The sequence below is a fragment of the Hippopotamus amphibius genome, chromosome 2, assembly GCF_030028045.1.
Source record: "Hippopotamus amphibius kiboko isolate mHipAmp2 chromosome 2, mHipAmp2.hap2, whole genome shotgun sequence".
In the NCBI taxonomy this organism is placed as follows: domain Eukaryota; kingdom Metazoa; phylum Chordata; class Mammalia; order Artiodactyla; family Hippopotamidae; genus Hippopotamus; species Hippopotamus amphibius.
This window is the reverse complement of record NC_080187.1, coordinates 162,922,882-162,944,233: the sequence shown is the minus strand read 5'-3', so window position 1 is coordinate 162,944,233 and position 21,352 is coordinate 162,922,882. Positions and strand designations below refer to the sequence as shown.

The window sequence follows — 21,352 nt, the reverse complement described above, 5'->3', positions numbered from 1 at the left end:
GCTAGAAAGAAGGAAGAACCAGATAGAAGGTCATGAAAGCAGGTCAAGTGCCTGTAACCAAGAATGCAACCACGGCTGGGAACCAAGCAGAACCTGACAAGCAGTTGGTCTTGAGTTTTTCTAAAAATAAGCCTTAGAGGTGGAAATGAACACTCTCTTTGACTTTGCGCACCTAGGTTGAGTGAGGTCACGTAACCAAGGCTGTTGCCCCACAATCGTACCTCTGCCCTTCCCTTGAATGGAAACCAGTTGCTCCTATCTAAGTTTCAAGAGGAAGCTACAAAGAGAAAAATGAGAACTGGTTAGAACAAACCAGGCCTAAAGTGGCAGAAGGTTTGACTTCCAGTAGAGCTTGAGTCTCATGATACACTCATTGTAATACATTAGCACATGCTCAGTGACACACCCACAGCATCACGACAGCCGACAACTGCCATGACCACAACTGGAAAAGCTCATACAAGGACTGAAAAGGAATGTTGCCTCAGTTCCAGTTCCAAGCCACGCCCCTGTTCTCAGATAAGTCAGGAATGTTCCTCTCTTTCCAGTTCCCTCCCTTTTACCTCAACCCTCCTGTATACAAGATGTCTCTGCCCAAATCAGGTTGAGAAGTCAATTTGCCAATTAACTTCTGACTTCTGCATTCTTTGGCCATTGAATAAAGCTTGTGCTGTTCCAGCCTCAGCAACAGTTTCATCACTGGCTGTACGAATCCGAGCAGAAAAAGAACCTCCCTGGCTGAGACGAGGAGTCTCGGCCTGGGCTAGGGCTCCAGCGTGGGTCCAGGAGACCAGTTCACTGACAGCTGCAACCCTAACCCAGGCCTTCTTCTTCCGGAGCTTAAATTCTAAACCATTAAACCACACAGGCTGCATGTGTTAAACCATCTAGACCTGTTGAGTTTTTCCACTGCAATGCAGCTAAACCAGGCTTTGGGATACTGTCCTCAGGCTGGGGGTGGGAGCAGGAGGGACATGAAATAGGCGTAAAGACCATTAAGAGAAATTTCTATGTCCGAGACCAAGGTGCTTCTGCCCAGGTACCACGTCCGCAAACTGAAACTTAGGTAACTTTCCTGTCCCAGCAAATGTTCTGCTTGACAGAAACGCAGTCTACGGGGTCAGCCAATCCCCATGGTCAAGCCACTTCTGGGCTCTATACGTCTTTGTTCTTCTCACCACAAATAAGGCTGACTATGCCGCCCCAGCCAGAGAGTTCCTATTTTTCTCTCCTTGTTCTTATTTCTTTATCCTATGAAAGCTTCCTATCTCCCACCCCATTTTTCAGTTCTCTGAATGGAGACGGCCTGCGTCAATGAAGTGTTTAAAAAAAAAAAGTGTGTTTGCATCACCCAAATTGTCTTCTTTAATCATTTTTTAAGAGCCAGAACTAACATGCTAAAGCACAGGAAAGTCAGGACACATCATCCTGTCTCGGGGTCGGGGACATTTCCCGTGAAGGGGCTGTGGGAAGAAGAGAGGGGCAGGGGTGTGCGGGAACAGCACAGAGCTGCGGCCCAGGGTGGAGAGCGCTTGCACAGTGTTCCAGACGCACAGGCAGTCGCACAGGCCGGGGTGGAGGGAGGCCCCTGAGCCTCCAGGCTGCACAGGGACACAGGGTCCAGAGCACGAGGGCTTGGGCCTCATCCTGGTGCAGTGAGGACAATGGGAGGATGTTAAATAGGGCAGTGTCCTGACCAGGTCTGTGCCTTTAATACGGCTGTGGCTTCTATGGAAAGAACGGATTGGAGGAGGAGGACCAAAGAAAGACGCCGCAAATCCAGCCAGGAGGCCGCTGCCATGGTCTAGTGAGATGAGAGGAGTGATGGCAGAGGGTAGATGGAGGCAGACAGAGTCAAGAGACAGGGAGACAGAGGAACAAGATCTAGTGGTTGGCTGACTGGCTCTGAGGGAAGACATCAAGGAGGCCTCCTTGGTTTCAGACTCGGGCAACTGAATGGATGGTGGTACACAGTATTCCTGGCAGGAGGAGCAGTGGGGAGGAGGGTGGGTGTAATCAGGAGCTCAGAGCGGAGCCCCGAGTTCTAAATGCTGCTCAGCAGCTCAGTGGGAACTTTCTGCAGGCAACGGGACACTCCTTGTGCCTTAGCTGTGCGGATGTGGAAGCAGCATTTTTCTTCCGGTTTGATTGCTGGTCCTCCAGAGGCCAGGAAAGGATTGCAACTTTTTTTTTTTTTTTATTCTCAATGCCTAGGTCCCTAGGCCACTTAAATGCCTGATGAGCAGATACAATGTATGAACAGATTGAACGGGGAATCCACAAGGGAGTGGAAGGAAGGAAGTGACACAGGCTGGGACCTGGGACCCTTTGCTGCAGTGCTGCAATGCTTGCCCCTGAACAAACCTCTCCTCGAGCATCAAAATACAAAGAAATTATATGGGACTCAAAATAACTGTGTGCAAGCACAGTTGGGGCAAATTCTGGACCAAAAGACACAAAAAGACCAAAAACCCAACTGCCACTTCTGAAGAGTGCAAAAACCGGGTGTCAGGAGCAAAAGCAAGGTCCTGCATGTGCCCCCTGCCCTCAACATCACAAAGCGGTGGGCAGAACACCTAAGCCACCTCTCCGGCCCGACCCCTGGACACACCCCTACCCTCACCCCATATAAGGAATAAGTTCACCCCCCCCCACCCCCCACCGCTTCAGGAAGCAAGCAAGGGAACCTGTGACTTGCTTCTGCTCCCTCCGGCAGCCACAGGGGCCCCAGGAAAGCCTTGCCTGAATTTCTTGTCTGGCCTCTAGTCCATTTCTTTTGATTGGGGAAGGTCAAGAACCCTGGTCAGTATCAGAAGGAGAGGAGGAATAAACAGCACAGCAATCACCAAAAGCCATGAAAAAAAGGGACAGAGTAAGTCTACAAACAGCTCTGAGGAGGGATAAGCTTGACTGAGAAATAAGGTTTCAGAAATAAGGTCTTTCCCCCAAACAGTTTAAAAACTAGTACAACCAAGGAAACATGGAGTAGAGAGATTTGATGATTGATGAAATGTTGAAGGGGCACCGTTGTGTAATAAGAATATATTTCTCTCACATATTTACTGAAAATATGTCAGTAAGAACAGAGCTAGATCACTGGCAGTAATGGGACTATACAGTTTAAAGAAGTTGTGATCAGAGCTGAGACTAGCCGCCCACGAGCCAAGATGTGTTACCCACCCCTCTAAGCCTCATTTGACTGTCAAATTCTGACTCCCTAAGGACTCATCTAGGATGTCTCAGCTCTGCAGGGTTTTGTTGGGATTACCTCTGAAGCTATTTTCTAAAACCCAATAATGTGTTCATTCCACTTATCCAGAAACTTTGAAAGTGTTACAGTAAATCAGAAGAAAGGTTCAAAGATAACGCTTTGTGGTTTGGGAAGGGACAGGAGAGCAGGGCTGGGAAGTGTCAGAAGATCCCAGTGGCACTGGGCCAGAAAGGGACCCATCCAAAGGCATTTCATCAAGGACGGGGAAAGAACAAGAGCAGGTGACCGGCTCCAGGTGCAAAGAATTTAGGGATCAGTCGTCCTCTCTCATTTTCATTGAAAGGGAAATTAGAACTCACAAGCCTAAATGTTATTCCTTCATTTAAAACCCTTCGAAGGATTCCCAGTGCCTCTTGGAACGTATACACTCTCTAGCCTCAATGAAACCCCACGTGCCACCCTTTCCTCTGCTAGGTCCCCCACTCCCCATAGCCTGGTTCTTACCTCTGCTGCCTTGTCCAATGGTGAAACTAAGACCAAAGCACACTTGGGAGGGAGCCCTCAGCCAGGGCTTTGGAGACTGTACTAGTCTTCTGTTGCTGTAATCAGGGTCTCCCAGGGCTGCATGTGCTTCCTCATGCTCGTGAATGTTAGAAGTGTTCAGTTTCTTGTGGCCATAGGATTTGTGGCAGCTTGCTTGTTCAAAGCCAGTGACTCTAGCAGTATATCCAGAAAAGAGGAAACCTCTAATTCGAAAAGATGCATGCGCCCTAATGCTCATAGCAGCACTATTTACAACAGCCAAGATATGGAAACAACCTACATGTCCATAGACAGGTGAATGGATAAAGGAGATGCGATATATATACACAATGGAATATTACTCAACCATAAAAAAAAAATGAAATAATGCCATATACAGCAACGTGGATGGACCTAGAGGTTATTATACTAAGTGAAGTCAAAGATTATGTGTGGAATCTAAAAAATGGATAAAATAAATTTATTTATAAAACAGAAATAGACTCACAGATATAGAAAACAAGTTTATGGTTACCAAAGGGGAAAAGGGGGGCAGGGATAAATTAGGAGTTTGGGATTAACAGATACTACTATATATAAAATAGATAAGCAACAAGGACCTCCTGTATAGCCCAGGGAAATATATTCAATATCCTGTAATAGCCTACAATGGAAAATAATCTGAAAAGAATATATATATGTATGTATATATATGGGTATGCGTAGTGTGTATAACTGAATCACTTTGCTGTACACCTGAAACTATGACAACATTGTAAATCAACTATACTTCAATTAAAAAAAAATGGATGCTACAATGTTATATACTCATGTAAACACAATCATATACATCCCATTGCATCTACCATATTTCATTGGTTAAAATCAAGTCACAGGTGCTGCAACACTCAAGAGGAAAGGATTATACGAGGGTGTGAACACCAGGCAGTGGGGATGGCAGGGCCACTTTAGTCTGTCTCCCCACAGAGGCTACGGCCTGCAGTCTACCTGCTGCAATAAACCTCTGGAGAGTCTTCCTCCCAGGAGCTTGGAGGGCAAGGAGGAGACAGAATATGAAAGAAGACATGTTCCAACACAAACATTAACCGCAAGGCTGTAAAGATTATTCCTTTTTGTCTCTGACTAGACCTGAAGGTCTTTGGAGGCAGTATCATATTTTTTTATACCAAATCCACCATCATGCCTGGCACACAGCATTCCCTCAGTACAAATTCGTGACTGAATAGACAGACTGGGTTTGGATGTACAGCTATCAATTTAAAAAAAATCTATATTTTTGCCTGAACCCCAGTAGAGATTTTCTATGTACTTGTCCTCAACACGCCATTTCTTTCCCATAAGGTTTGTATGTAACCTTATGAGAGAGGTTACAGATAACTGTAACAGGTAACTCTTTTGTCCATCCCAACCCTAAGATATAAGCATAGTTCAGAATATAAACTTATAAAAGATAAATCCTATCTTTCACATGTTAAACACTCCAATTTATGAAGGAATATTCTAGTTAATGTTTCCTTGATCACAATAAACTTGTGACAAGTGCCAAGAGACACTATTACACAGATTTGGTAAAATTTTTAATCAACTGGGGAGGGGATGGGAGGGATAAAGTTAGGATTTTTATTTTAGTTTACCAGCTCACTCACACTTTCCTTGGAGATATAATCATTTACATCATCACCTAACATCCCAGTGACAAGGCACATATGAAAGCCCTTACATTATGAATCTTTGCAAGGACGAATGAGAGCTATGTCTCTACAGACTTTCTTGAGCTATTTTCAGGTACCAAATAAGTAGAAAACCCATTGACTTAACTTTCCATGTTGGATGTTTAATACATTAAATATTCTGCCCAAATGCTTAATTTGTTGTTTCCTTCTGGGCATGTGCCCAATTAAATGTCTATAACATGGTACCCATGTAATGTCAATCGGTTCAATCCCATTGCTACCTTTCAAACCAATAGATGAATATGGTTTGCAGGAGTGTAAGATGTGAATATCATCATGCAATTGCATGACAAGTCTTACAAATTAAAAAAGGCTTATAAACCATTATATTTCTTTAGCTCCTGGGAAATCAAGCAAATTGAAAACTCACATTCACATGTGGCAAAAATATTCTTCGTGTGCACACAAATTCCACCTGAAACCAAAATGACTCAATTCTCTCTCCATCCCAGAGTTCCAGCAGAATAAAAAGTTAAAGACATTTTTCATAGTTTGTTAAGGTATACAAAACAAAACAAAAATTCCTACCCACACAAATTTGACCATCTAAAAGGAAAGGCATAAGATATACTATTAATAAATATTGAGCAATCTCAACTATTGTTCAGCATTATGATAGGCTGAAAAATGTCCCTCTGAAACTATATCCTAACCTCTGGAACCTGTGAATACTACCTTAAATGTAAACAAGGAATGTTTACATTTAAGGTACCACCATCAAGCCAGCAGCCACTGTAGACCCCGTGTCTCCACCCACAGTGCACCCTGAGGGGATTCAGGATGGAGAAAAACAGGATACTGGCCAGAGATAGTTAGGATGCTTATCAAAGGAATACTCTCAATGAGCCCATACTCTTACATCTGCCCATACAAAGGAAAGCACTAAAATCATTAACTTGAGATGTCTGTTTTTTGTGATTAGCAGTAGTCTTTTGATGTTCACTACATGTTTTTTTGTTTTTGTTTTTTTCTCCTGCAAAAGCTCCTATATATCCTGGCTCCTCCCTTACCTCTTTGGAACAGTTTATCAGAGCTATCTGAAAGGCTGTTTCCCAGGCTATAATCTTCAGTAAAGTCCCCAAATAAAACATAACTTGCAACTTTTAGGTTGTGAGTTTTCTTTCAGTTGACAATGGCAAAAAAGAAAAGACTGCAGCTGTGATTAAATGAGGATCTTGAGATAAGAGATTATCATAGATTATCCAAGTGAGTTTCAGATGTAGTTGCATGTATACTTATAAAAAGGGAGACAGTGGGGAATTTGACACAGACACATGAACAGAAGAAAAGACAATGTGACCACAGAAGCAGACATTAGAGTAAAACAACCACAAGCCAAGGACTGCAGGCGGCCAGCGGAAGCTGGAAGAAAAATGGAATGAATCCTTTACCTAGAGCCTCAGGAAGGAGCATGGCCCTGCCAACACTTGGATTTCAGCCTGGAGAAAATGATTTTGGACTTCTGAACTCCAGAACGATGAAAGAATAAATTTCTGCTATTTCAAGCTAACAAATGTGTGGTAATTTGTTACAGGAGCCACAGGAAACTAACACAGTACCATGAAGAAAAGAAGGCAGAAGGGTTAGACTCTAATTGCGGGACAGGGGAAGGACAGCGATTTTGGATGGGAAAGCCAGGGAGACCTGAGGAAACGACATGAGAACTCCAAGCTCAGAGTGGTAACTGGCTGAGTTAAGAAGACAGAGAATGACTATTGGTTTGGGTAGAAGGTCATGGCACTCCCGATAAGAGTGATTTTAGTGGAAAGATGATAACTTTTCGGAGTGAGTTCAAGAGAGAATGGGAGGTGATGACTGGAGATGGAATAGGATAGAAAACACTTTTGAGTAATTTTTCTCTAAAAGGAGGGCAGAGAAAGGACAGTAACTGGAGGTCAGAGGCCCATTTATATACTAATTATGTATCATTAATACTCATAACAATTCTGAAAGGTCCATTTAAACTGAGGCTTACAGAGGTTTGTGATTTGCCCACAGTTGTATAGCAGGAAAGTGAGCAAAAAATCTGAAGTTTCTTCTTTTTTTAACTCTTAGTACAAAATTATTTATGATATAAAAACAAATTTATGATATAAAAATGGCTTATACTTGGATGAAGGTGAGCTGAGCCTGGACAGGTAACTGCAGCCCTTGAGACACTACACACCAAAAAAGACCCAGGCTTCACAGTGCAGCTCAGCTCTGCCATTATAAGTCCCAGTGGACAATTATGACAAACATTCCTGGCCAGTAACTTGGTCAATAAATTCACTTTCAAGACATAAAAGGAAAACACAACTTTCTATCCTCATATATTGCATGGGCAACTTCAAGGAGTCTTAGTGAAGAGAATATTGTTGTTAATGACAAGGAGAAAATATTTTGATTATAAATGTTAACTGACTAGACAAAATAGACAAGTGAAATATCTATAGCAGATGTTCTTGTGTTAAAGACGAGTGACTGTTTTCAGAGGACCACCAATAAAGTGACATGGAAGAGAAATATAAGAATATGAATTTAACAGTGAAATCAATCACAAGCATTCAGTAGGTGTTTCAATCATATTTTAAGTGAATTCAGCAGGATTTGCAGGATACTGCAGTAATCTTTGAAACATTTGATATGATACTTAGGGCTCATATTTCACAGTTGATCTCTGTGAAGTATAGATGACAGTTCCTACTTCCCAGGGTTATTGGGAAGATTAAATGAGATAAATACATAAGAACCTCTGGCCATCACCTGTCCATAAAGCCAGTGCATACACAGCACCCTCATCTTCCTCCTTCTCTTCCTCTTTCTCCTTCTCTTCCACCATAAGCCACAGGCCCTCAAAAGTCTGGCTCCACCAACCCCTGCAATTTCATTTCCCACCCTTCTTCCTACCGATTATGCTCTAGCTTCACTGTCCTTTCTGTCCCTTGAACATATCCTACTTGCTCTCACTTGAGGGATTCTGCTCAAGCTGGAAAGCTCTCCCTCCAGATTTTGGCATGGAGGATTCCCTCTCTTCATTTGGATCTGAGCTCAAATGCCATCTTCTCAAAAAGGCTTTCCACAACCACATTAAACCCCTCCCAGTTGTTTATCCTTAATCACAGCATCTTATTTTATTTTCTTTATAATACTGATTTTCTGGAATGACCTTATTGATCTAAGTCCTGTCTCCTCCCACTAATAACAAAAACCTTGTATGTCATATTTCTTGCTTCTCACTCAGTACCTGGAACACTACCTGGTACAGAGTAGTGGCAGTAAATAAACACCTTATGCAGTTAATCATTGTCAATGTATAGAGTATGTACACACAGTTATTCTATGTACAGGTATTCTGTGTGTGTGTGTGTATGAGAGAAAGAGATAAGAGATGGAGGCAGAGACAGAAAGAGAGAATGTAAATGAGTTGAGGAAAAGAGAATAAGCACCAAGTCCAATGCATCAGTTTAAACCCAACTTTGCCACTTGAACCATGTGATTGTAGGTAAGATAATTAGGCTTTCTATACTGTTTCCTGTCATTGAAGGGTGATAAGGATCTCCCTAGTATCAGGAGCGTTCAATGAATTGCTCCAAGTGAAGCACTTAACATAATGCTGGATATAACATACTAAGCTCTTAACAACTATTAACATGTATTTCCTGTCAAACAAAATTATTATCCTCTGGTACATAATGTAATCCTCCACCCATCCTTAGCAAGCTATCACGACTACAGTAGCATAATCTTAAAAACAACAACAACAACAAAAAGACAACATATTCTGCGATATCCAATTATAATAATGAAGAGTCATCAGGGCCCTGACATTTATCAAACTTGAAATTCTCACCTAGTCTAATGTTAAAAATTCTTCAAAGGGGGAGAAAATCAAGATGGTAGAGCAGAAGGACACAGAGCTCACCTCCCCTGACAAACACATCAAAAACACATCTACATGTGGAAAAATTTTCACAGAATACCAGCTGAAAGCTGGCTGGAGATCTCTTCTACAACCAAAGCTATCAGTAAGATCCCCATGTAACCAGGTAGGACAAAAAGGAAAAAAAAAAAAGGGAATTTGGATAGGATGTGCACCCCTGGGAAGGCACTGTGAAAGAGGAAAGTTTCTCTCACCCTGGGAAACTCCTTCACAGCAGCTGGGTGCTGAAACTCAGGCTTCAGCAGACAGACCCAGGGAGAGGACACGGTTTGGCTGAAGAAGACAGCCCAAAAGGTCTGGAGTGCGGTCCAGATCACAATAGTGGGTGTGTGCAGGATAGAGCACGAGTCTGCCAAAGGAGCCTCATTATCAGCATGCTTGTGGTGAGGTGCAGCTTTGGCTTCAGTGGACTTCAGGGGTTTGTGCTTGCAGGAGGCAGGGTTGATGTCTGAGCTGATTATCAGTGCTCCCACAATAGAGATGGGTCCAGGAGCTACACCAACAGCAGCAGACTGTGAGTGCACAAACCAGGTGGCAGGAGGCATCACAGAGTTGCATGTCCTGGTGATAGCCCCTAGAGAGACATACATAGTGGCTCCTTTCCCAGCAGAAGTGCTCCAGTCATGTCTACCTCACACCACAGCTTAGAACTGGATCTGGGGGCTTCTACTCCAACAACTGGGGAGCAGACCCTGCCCTGACAGAGCTGTGACAGCCACAGAGCAAAAAGGAGACCCCACCCAACATCCAGTGCAGACTCTAGTCACCACAGTACCAAACACACCTCCTATCAAGGGGACAACAGCCACAATTTGAAGAAAACTGTGGCAGGCATCTACACCAAAAATAGCCCTTGCACAAAAAATACTGAACTCACACAGTTTGCACAGGTATGTTCCCACATAAAAACAGCCATTCAAGATGACTGCAGATAACTGTTCCTCCTAAATTCATAGAGTCAGAGAAATTTAAGTAAAATGAAAAAGAAGAGGAATTACTCCCAAATAAAAGAACCAGAGAAATCCCTTGAAAGAACAATGAAACAGATCTCTCTAGTTTACCAGACCCTGAGTTCAAAAAGGAGGTAATAAAAATGCTAAAGATATTAACAAAGACTGTCAAAAGAAATGCAGATCACTGTAACAAGGAACTAGAACATATAAAGAGGAACCATTCAAAATTAGACAACCCAATTGCTAAGATAAAAACTGAGCTAAAGGCAATTCACAGCAGACTAAATAAGGCAGAAGAACAAGGGATCTGGAAGATGCAATAATGGAAATCACCCAATCAGAACAGCAGACAGAAAGACAAGTGAAGAAAAAGAAAAGAAAGCAACATACAAGATCTATGGGATAACATGAAGCATGCCTACCTATGCATAATAAGGATTCCAGAAGAAGAAGAAAGAGAAGAGGAATCAAAAATGTATTTGAAGAAATTATGGCTGAAAACCTCCCCCATCTAAAGAAGGAACAGATATCCAGATACAGGAAGCACAGAGGTTCTTAAATAAAAGGAACCCAAAGAGATCCACATCAAGATGTATCATAATTAAAATGGCAAAATTTAAAGATAAAGAGTGGATTCTAAAGGCAGCAAGAGAAAGAGAGTCAGTTACTAGGGAACCTGCCTAAGGCTATAAGCTGATTTCTCTAAAAATCTTTTCAGGCCAGAAGAGAGGAGCAAAATATACTTAAAGTGCTGAAAGGGAAAAACTTGAAACAAGGATTCTCTACCCAGCAAGACTATCACTTAGAATAGGAGAGATAAAGAATTTCTCAAAAAAGCAAAAACTAAAAGAATACAGCAATGTGAAAACTGAAACAAATAGTGAAATGTCTTCTCTAAATAGAAAAGAGGCAAGAATCTATAGGAAAGGGAAAGTCACAATAGGAAAGGCAAATATATAAAAGGATTGAAGATCACTTAAATAAGCTGGTACATAGACCCTCCCCCAAAAAAAATTTTTAAAAAATTCTGAAAGCAATTATAACTACAATGAACAGCAAGAAAATAAACATAAAGACATAAAATGGGACATCAAGATCACAAAATGTAGGTGAAAGAAATAAGAAAATGTAGATCTTTTAGAATGTGTTTGAACTTATATAACTACCAGTCTAAAGCAAGGATATAGTTAAGGGTTAACATACTTGAAAACCAGGCTAATTGCAAATCAAAAATATACAATAGATTCACAAAAACCAAAAAGAAAGAAACTAAGCACAATTCAAAAGAAAATCATCAACCTACAGAAAGGGGGAAAAAGGGACAAAGAAGAAATACAAAATCAACTGGAAAACAAGGTTTAAAGTGGCAATAAACACATACTTATCAACAATTACTTTAAATGTCAATGGACTAAATGCTCCAATCAAAAGACATAGAATGGCAGATTGGATAATAGAACAAGAACCTACAAAATGCTGCCTACAAAGACCCACTTTAGGGTGAAAGACACATATAGATTGAAAGTGAGAGGATGGAAAAAGATATTTCATGCAAATAGAAACAACAAGAAAGTGGGGGTAGCAATATGGTTATCAGACAAAATAGAATTTAAAGCAAAGAACATAAAGAAAGACAAAGAAGGACATTATATAATGATAAAGGGATCAATCAATACAAGAGGAGGATATTACACTAACACGTATGCACTCAGTATAGGAGCACTTAAATACATAAAACAAACACTAACAGGCATAAAGGGAGAAATTGACAGGAATGCAATAACATTATAGTAGGAGACTTTAACACCCCACTGACCTCAATGGACAGATCTTCCAGACAGAAAGTCAATAAAGCAACAGATATCCTAAACAACACAATAGAACAATTGGCTTAGCTGATATCTACAGGACACTACATTCAAAACACCAGAATACACATTCTTTTCAAGCACACAGGGAACATTCTCTAGGATGTACCACATAATAGGACACAAAACAAGCCTCAGCAAATTTAAGAGGATAGAAATTATTTCAAGCTTCATTTCTGACCACAATGGTATGAAACTAGAAATAAATGACAGAAAGTGAGAAAAAAAAAAAAAAAAGATTACAAGGAGACTAAGCAACATGCTACTAAAAACACCAATGGGTCAACAGTAAAATCAAAAACAAAGTCAGAAATCAGAAAATAACTCAAGACAAACAACAATGAATGAACACAACCTTACAAAATCTATGGGATGCAGCAAAAGTAGTTCTAAGTGGGAAGTTCATAGCATTCAGGCCTTCCTCAAGAAACAATAAAAATCTCAAACAACCTAACAGCACCTAAAAGAATTAGAAAAAGAACAAAACCTAAAGTCTGCAGAAGGAAGGGAATAATAAAGATCAGAGGAAATAAATACAACAGAGATCAAAAAAACTGTAGAAAAAAGTCAATAAAACCAAGAGTGGTTTTTTGAAAGGATGAACAGAACAAAAAAAACCTTTAGCCAGGCTCATCAAGAAGAAAGAAGAGGGGACCCAAATAAAATTAAAAAATGAAAGAGGAGAAATAACTGGTATTTCAGAAATACAAAAATCATAAGAAAATACTATGAATAGTTATATGCCAACAAATTGGACAACCTACAAGAAATGAACAAATTTCTAGAAGTATACAGCCTGCCAAAACTGAGTCAAGAAGAAACAGATAATTTGAACAGACCAGTCACTAGAAGTGAAATAGGATCTGTAATAAAAGGAAAACAAAAACAAAACCCAAAAACCTCCTCCCTGCAAACAAAAGTCCAGGATTGGACAGCATCACTGGGGAATTCTACCAAACATACAAAGAATAACTTATGCCTATCCATTCTCAAACTCTTCCAAAAGTTTTAAGAGGAGAGAACATTTCCAAAGTTATTCTATGAAACCACCATCACCCTCATACCAAAGCCAAACAAGGACACTTACAAAAAAGATTACAGAGCAATATCTTTGGTAAGTATAGATGCAAAAATTCTCATCAAAATATTAGCACTCCAAATCCAACAATTCATAAAAAAGATTATACACCATGATCAATTTGGATTCATTCCAGGGTCAGAAGGACAGTTCAACATACACAAACCACATCAACAAAAGACAAAAACCACATGGTCATTTCAATGGATACAGAAAAAGCATTTGATACAATTCAACATTCATTCATAATAAAAACTCTCACCAAAATGTGTATAGAGGGAACATATCTTAATATAATAAGAGCCATTTATGACAAACTCACAGCCAACATAACATTCAATGGTGAAAAGCTAAAAGACTTCCCACTAAACTCTGGAACAAGACAAAGATGCTCATTCTTACCACTTCTATTCAGCAGAAGTCCTAGCCATAACAATCAGGCAAGAAAAAAATAAAAGGCACCAAAATTGAAAAGGAAGAGGTAAAACTGTAATTATGAGCACATGACATGATGCTCTATATAGAAAACTCTAAAGACTTCACAGAAAAACTATTAGAAATAATAAACTAATTCAGCAAGGTAGAAGGATACAAGAATATATGAAAATCTGTTGTACTTCTTTACATTAACAATGAAATATCAGACAAAGTGAAAAAAAAAATTTAAAATTGCATCAAAAAAATACCTGGGAATAAACCTAGCCAAAGAGGTGAAAGACCTATATGCTGAGAAATATAAAACATTGATAAAACAAAGTGAAGATAATTCAAATAATTGGAAAGATGTTGTATGCTCTTGGATTGTAAGAATTAATATTGTTAACCTGGCCATACTACCCAAAACACTCTACAGACTTAATGCTATCCCTATCAAATTACCCATGACATTTTTCACAGAAAATAATAACAAAAAGAATAATCCTAAAATTTATATGAAACCACAAAAGACCCAGACTTACCCAAGCAATCCTGAGGAAATAGAACAAAGCTGGAAGCATAACCCCTCCCAGTTTTCAGACAATACTACAAAGGTACAGTAGAATTGTACAGTACAGTATGGTACTGGACCAAAAACACACGTATGGATAAATGGAACAGAATAAAGAGCCCAGAATTAAACCCACACACCTATGGTCAATTAATCTTTGACAAAGGATGCAAGAATATACAATGGAGAAAAGACAGTCTCTTCAGCAAGTGGTGTTGGGAATGCTGGATGCCCTCACATAAATCAATGAAGTTAGAACACTCTCTCACATCGTACACCAAAATAAACTCAAAATGGTTTAAAGACTTAAATATAAGACGACACCATAAAACTCCTAGAAGAGAGCATAGGCAAAATATTCTCTAAAATAAATCATAGCAATGTTTTCTTAGATCAGTCTCCCAAGGCAAAAGAAATAAAAGCAAAAACAAACAAAAGGAACCTACTCAAACTTAAATGCTTTTGCACAGCAAAGGAAACCATCAACAAAGCAAAAAGACAACGTATGAACTAGGAGAAAATATTTGCAAATGATACACTACAAGAAGTTAATTTACAAAATACACAAACAGTTCATACAACTCAATATAAAAAAAAAAAAAAACAATAAAAAAAGGGGTGGAAGACCTAAATAGACATTTCTCCAAAAAAGACATACAGATGACCAACAGGCACATGAAAAAATGCTCAACATTGCTAATTATTAAAGAAATGCAAATCAAAACTGCAATGAGGTATCACCTTACACTGGTCAGGATGGCCATCATCAAAAATTCTGCAAATAATAAATGCTGGGGAGGGTGTAGAGAAAAGGGACTCCTTCTACACTCTTGGTGGGAATGTATATTGGTGCAGCCAATTTACAGATTGGAAGTTCCTTAAAAAAGTAAAAATAGAGTTACCATATGATTCAGCAATCCCACTTCTGGGCGTATAACCAGAAAAGACAAAAAATCTAAGTTAAAAAGATGCATGCACCCCAATATTCATAACGGCACTTTTTCAATAGCCAAGACATAGAAGCAACCTAAATGTGCTTTGGCAGATGAATGGATAAAGAAGATGTGGTATATAAAGACAATGGGATATTAGCCATAAAAAAGAATGAGATAATGCCATTTCAGCAACAAGGATTGACCTAGAGATTATCATATTAAGTGAAGTAAGTCAGACAAAGACATATGTCATATGATATCACTTATATGTGGAATCTTTAAAAAATGATGCAAATGAACTTATTTACAAAACAGAAATAGACCTGCAAACATAGAAAACAAGCTATGGTTACCAAAGGGGAAAGGGTAGTGGGATAAACTAGGAATTTGGGATTAACAGATATACACTACTACATATAAAATAGATAAACAACAAGGACCTACTGTATAGCACAGGGAACTATATTCAATATCTTGTAATAACCTATAATGGAAAAAACTGAAAAATAATATATAAAATATACATATATATTCTATATATATACATATATAATTATATATATATATATATATATATATATATATATATATATATATAACTGAATCACTTTGCTGTACACCTGAAACTAACACAACACTGTAAATCAAGTATACTTCAATTGAAAAAAAGGAAACTTTACAGAAGTAAAAAAAAAAAAGTCAAAAAATTCTTCAGAAAATATTTCTAATTTGGATTATGAAAATTAAGAGTAAAAAAGATACATCCAAAATATCGTGAAAACCTGACACTTGAGAACCACTTAATGGAAAAATATCAGTGACCCCTGAGCTCCCATGTCCTGACTACCCACCCACCTCTGCTGTCCAGCAAGCTGCTCAAGGTCAAGATTCTTTGTACAACAGGGCTATGGGTCAGCTTCTGACAAGTAATTTTCCTAAGTCAGAGAAAATGCTCTGGAAGTTAGAAAGAAGGGCACTCCAACAGCCATTTTCAGGAGAACTAAAACCTATTTCCACTCCTCAGGACCCAGGCATCCCGTTGCAGACCTGACATGCAGAGGACGACTCCCTGTTGGAGACAAATCAGAGAGCTGTTCACTGTGGAGCTTCTCATGGACACAGAATCCAGAACCTTGCAGAGCAAGTGTTTGCGTGGAGCCTCACACCAACCTCTAATGATAGATGAGTTTAAATCTAGAAAGTTATTTACCTTATTCATGCCTTTTCAAGTCTTACTTCAAAAGCATTAGGGAAATTTGCAGGAAAATGGGAAATTTCAGCAGCTCATGTCCTTTCAGACATGTCATCGCTGCAGTTCCTGCCCAGTGCTCTTCATATGAAAGGTGGCCCATAAACCTCTTCTAGAATCCTGGGGCCTCAGATGAACCAAGGCCCAGGAAAGTGATGACTTGCTCAAGGCAGAACCATGGCTAAAATAGGCTTCCTGTTTCCAGACTGTGTTAAGTTCATATCAGTAATTAGTGACTAGGATTTGATCTATGTGTGATCCACTGGACTAGGGGACGAAAGCACAGGAAACCCTCCATTTCTTAGGCCTAAATCTCATGGCATGCCTGCAGAGCTGCTTGTAATATGATGACTCAGTCCAAACTCAGGTCTGAAAAAGAAGCACAATGCTTCATTTTCTTTAAATTCTTCTGAATACTCTACCACTGAGCTGTTATTCAGTGTCAGTAATTATTGGGGCTTCCTTCCCCTTACTCTCACCCTAGATTGGGATAAGTTCTTGGGAGTTTCATACACCATCAAAGCTTGTCCATTGCCCTTCTAGTTATCCATTCACATTGGTGATCGTTAAGGCATGAGCATCTTTGATTAGGCTGGAACCCTCATACCTGAGATCAGCATAGGTCCTTCTGGCTCCCTGAGTTGATATCACAAAGCACTGCTCCCATCTTTGCTCTTCACTCATCCACCTGCCAACTGTTTTCTGCCTCTTTGCCTCTGGGATATATCCCCTCTCCTTCCCTGCACTCCCTCCTCTCCCCTCACCTCTGGAATCCCCAGCATCCTTTTCAAGAAGTTTAGCATGTTAAGAAAAAGAGGAAGATGCACTGACTTCAAGAAGCTTCTGTGTTTTGGTCCTGCAAAAACCCCTCAGGCAGAAGATACTAGGTATCCAGCTACCTAATTAAAATTCAGGACAGGAAAAAAGTATTCAGCAAACAATTCAAGTGAGTATTTCTAAACATTACTCTGCCTTACCACCATAGGTCATGCTGCCTCTGGCTCCCTGGTGCCATCATTAAAATTTTCTAAGAACTAATGGGAAAGAGTTGTAGCAATATACCCAAGACAGCTTGACTTAAAATGTGCATCCTTTGTGCCTGCATGGACACACACACACCCACATAGACAGAGACAAATTTGGAACAATATTTGTGTTTGCATACATATAAAATTTTTGAAGATCTAGTTCATAGCTTTTTGGAAATATTTCCCAAAATAAGGGTAATATCACATTGCTTTTAATATATGGTCCACCAGAAGAAAGTGTATGCTGTTACTTTAAGTCTCACTCTAGAAGGTTAGTTGTGCTGGTCAGGAATTACACCTCAGTTGCTGTCAGCTAAACATTTCATCAAAAAAGTCTCTATTCCAGTGTTGTATGAAAGGAGAAAAGGTTAGCACTACCTTTGACAAGGATGGAAGAGGCCCTCGGGCCTGACATCATGCATACAGTTAAGACATTGCCACCTACTTCATGGCTTCTAACTATCATTTTTTATCCAAATTGGAAGGGAAGAGATAAAATTGTCATTACATGTAGATGACATAATACTATATATAGAAAACCCTAAGGACTTCACACAAAAACTACTAGATCTAATAAACAAATTCAGCAAAGTAGCAGGATACAAGATTAACATTCAGAAATCAGTGCACTTCTTCACACTAACAACAAACTGTCTGAAAGGGAATGTAAAAACAAAAACAAAAAAACACCAATACTTTAAAATTGCACTAAAAAAATAAACTACCTAGAATAAACCTTACCAAGAAGGTGAAAGATGTATATACTGAGAGCTATAAAACAGTAATAAAGGAAATTAAAGAGGACTTAAAGAAATGGCAAGATGTCTCATGTTCTTCTATTGGAAAAATTATTATTGTTAAAATGGCAATACTGCCCAGAGCATAATGCCATCCCTATCAAATTACCCATGACATTTTTCACAGAACTAGAATAATCCTAAAATTTATATGGAACCCATAGAGGACCCAGAATTGCCAAAGCAATCCTGAGGGAAAAAAACAAAGCAGGAGGCATAAATCTCCCAGACTTCAGACAATACTACAAAGCCACAGTAATCAAAACTGTGTGGTATTGATACAAAAACAGACATATGGATCAATGAAACAGAACAGAAAGCCCAGAAACAAACTCACACACTTCCAGTCAATTGTTCTTTGACAAAGGAGGCAAGAATATAAAATAGGAAGAAGTCTCTTTAGCAAGTGGTGCTAGGAAAGTTGGACAGCTGCATGTAAATCAATGCAATTAGAACACACCCTCATACCATGCACAAAAATAAACTCAAAATGGCTTAAGGAGTTAAATATAAGACCTGACACCATAAAACACCTAGAAGAGAAAATAGGCAAAACATTCTCTGACATAAATAGTACCAATGTTTTCTTAGGTCTTCCAGGGCAATATAAATAAAAACAGAAATAAACAAATGGTATCTAATCAAACTTACAAGCTTTTGCACAGCAAAGGAAACCATAAAAAACCCAAAAAGACAGCTTACAGAATGGGAGAAAATATTTACAAATGATGTGCCCGACAAGGGCTTAATCTCCAAAATATGCAAACAGCTCATGCAGCTCAACAACAAAAAACCAAACAACCCAATTGAAAAAATGGGCAGAAGACCTTAATAGACATTTCTACAAAGTAGACATACAGATGGCTAGTAGGCACATGAAAAGATGCTCAACATCACTAATTATTAGAGAAACGCAAATCAAAACTACAATGAGGTACCACCTCACACCAGTATAAATGGCCACCAACATAAAGTCTGCAAGTAACAAATGCTGGAGAAAAGGGGACCCTCCTACACTGCTGGTGGGAATCTAAGTTGGTGCAGCCACCATGAAAAACAGTATGGAGTTTCCTCAGAAAACTAAAAATAGAGTTACTATATTATCCAACAATCACATTTCTGGGCATATACCTGGACAAAACTATAAGTTAAAATGATACATGCACCCAGTGTTCATAGCAGCACCATTCACAATAGCCACGACATGGAAACAACCTAAATGTCCATTGACAGATGAATGGATAAAGAAGATGTGGTACATATATACAATGGAATACTACTCAGCCATAAAAAAAAAAATGAAATAATGACATTTGCAGCAACATGGATACATCTAGAGATTATCATATTAAGTGAAGTCAGAAAAAGAAGACAAATACCATATGATATCACTTCTATATGGAATCTAAAATATGGCACAAATGAACCTACCTACAAAACAGAAACAGACTCACAGACATAGAGAACAGACTTGTGGTTGCCAAGGGGGAGGTGGGGTAGGGAGAGGGATGGACTGGGAGTTTGGGTTTAGTAGATGCAAACTATTACATTTAGAATGGATAAACAACAAGGTCCTACTATATAGCACAAGGAACTGTATCCAGCCTCCTGGGATACAGCATAATGGAAAAGAATATTTAAAAGAAGAATGTTGCTTCCATGTCTTGGCTATTGTAAACAGTGCTGCAATGAACATTGGGGCGTATCTATCCTTTCAGACATGTTTTTCTCTGGGTATGTGCCCAGGAGTGGGATTTCAAGATCATGTGGTAGTTCTATTTTTAGTTTCTTGAGGAACCTCCATACTGTTTTCCATAGTGGCTGCACCAATTTACATGCCCACCAACAATGTAGGAGGGTTCCCTTCTCTCCACACCCTCTCCAACATTTATTGTTTGTGGATTTTTTGATGATAGCCATTCTGACTGCTGTGAGATGATATCTCACTGTAGTTTTGATTTGCATTTCTCTAACAATTAGCAATGTTGAACATCTTTTCATGAACCTCTTGGCCATCTGTATGTCTCTTTAGAGAAATGTCTATTTAGGTGATGGAAGCAACCTAAATGTCCATTGACAGAGGAATGGATAAAGAAGATATGGTACATATATACAATGGAATATTACTCAGCCATTAAAAAGAATGAAATGATGCCATTTGCAGCAACATGGATGGACCTAGAGATTGTTATACTGAGTGAAGTCAAACAGAAAGAGAAATACCCTATGATATCACATATGCAGAATCTAAAAAAAATGATACAAATGAACTTATTTACAAAACAGAAACAGACTCACAGAGAATGAACTTATGGTTACTGGGGGGGAGGGGTGGGGGGAGGGATAGTTAGGGAGTTTGGGATTGACATGTACACACTGCTATATTTAAAATGGATAACCAACAAGGACCTACTGTATAGCACAGGGAACTCTGCTCAGTATTATATAACAAACTAAATTGGAAAAGAATTTGAAAAAGGATAGATACATATATAGGTATAACAATCACTTTGCTGTACACCTGAAACTAACACAACATTGTTAATCAAATATACTCCAATATAAAATAAAAAGTTAAAAAAAAAAAAAGAAGAATGTATAGGACTTCCTAGGTGGTGCAGTGGATAAGAATCCACCTGCCAATGCAGGGGATGTGAGTTCGAGCCCTGCCCCGGGAAGATACCATATGCTGCGGAGCAACAAAGCCAGTGCACCACAACTATTGAGCCTGTGCTCTAGAGCCCGTGAGCCACAACTGCTGAGCCCATGTGCCGCAACTACTGAAGCCCACGTGCCTAGAGCCCATGCTCTGCAACCAGAAAGGCCACCGCAATGAGAAGCCCACGCACCACAATGAAGAGTAGTCCCAGCTCGCCGCCACTAGAGAAAGCCCGTGTGCAGCAACGAAGACCCAACACAGCCAATAAAATAAATTCAAAAAAAAATGTATATATGTGTATAATTGAATTGCTTTGCTGTACAAATGAGTACATTGAAACTGGTGCATTGTAAATCAACTACACTTCAATTTAAAAAGATAAAAATGT

General features: G+C 39.4%; 1 long non-coding RNA gene and 1 other non-coding gene across 2 annotated transcripts in view; one reads left to right on the top strand and one right to left on the bottom strand.

Annotated features, from left to right (window-relative positions):
• LOC130846643 (uncharacterized) overlaps window positions 1-21,352 on the bottom strand; it is a 172,635-nt gene that overhangs the window by 118,240 nt on the left and 33,043 nt on the right. The window lies entirely within an intron of this gene.
• Window positions 17,854-17,979, top strand: LOC130847263 (U6atac minor spliceosomal RNA). The gene has a single exon (XR_009052046.1). It is a non-coding gene; the product is annotated as a U6atac minor spliceosomal RNA (small nuclear RNA).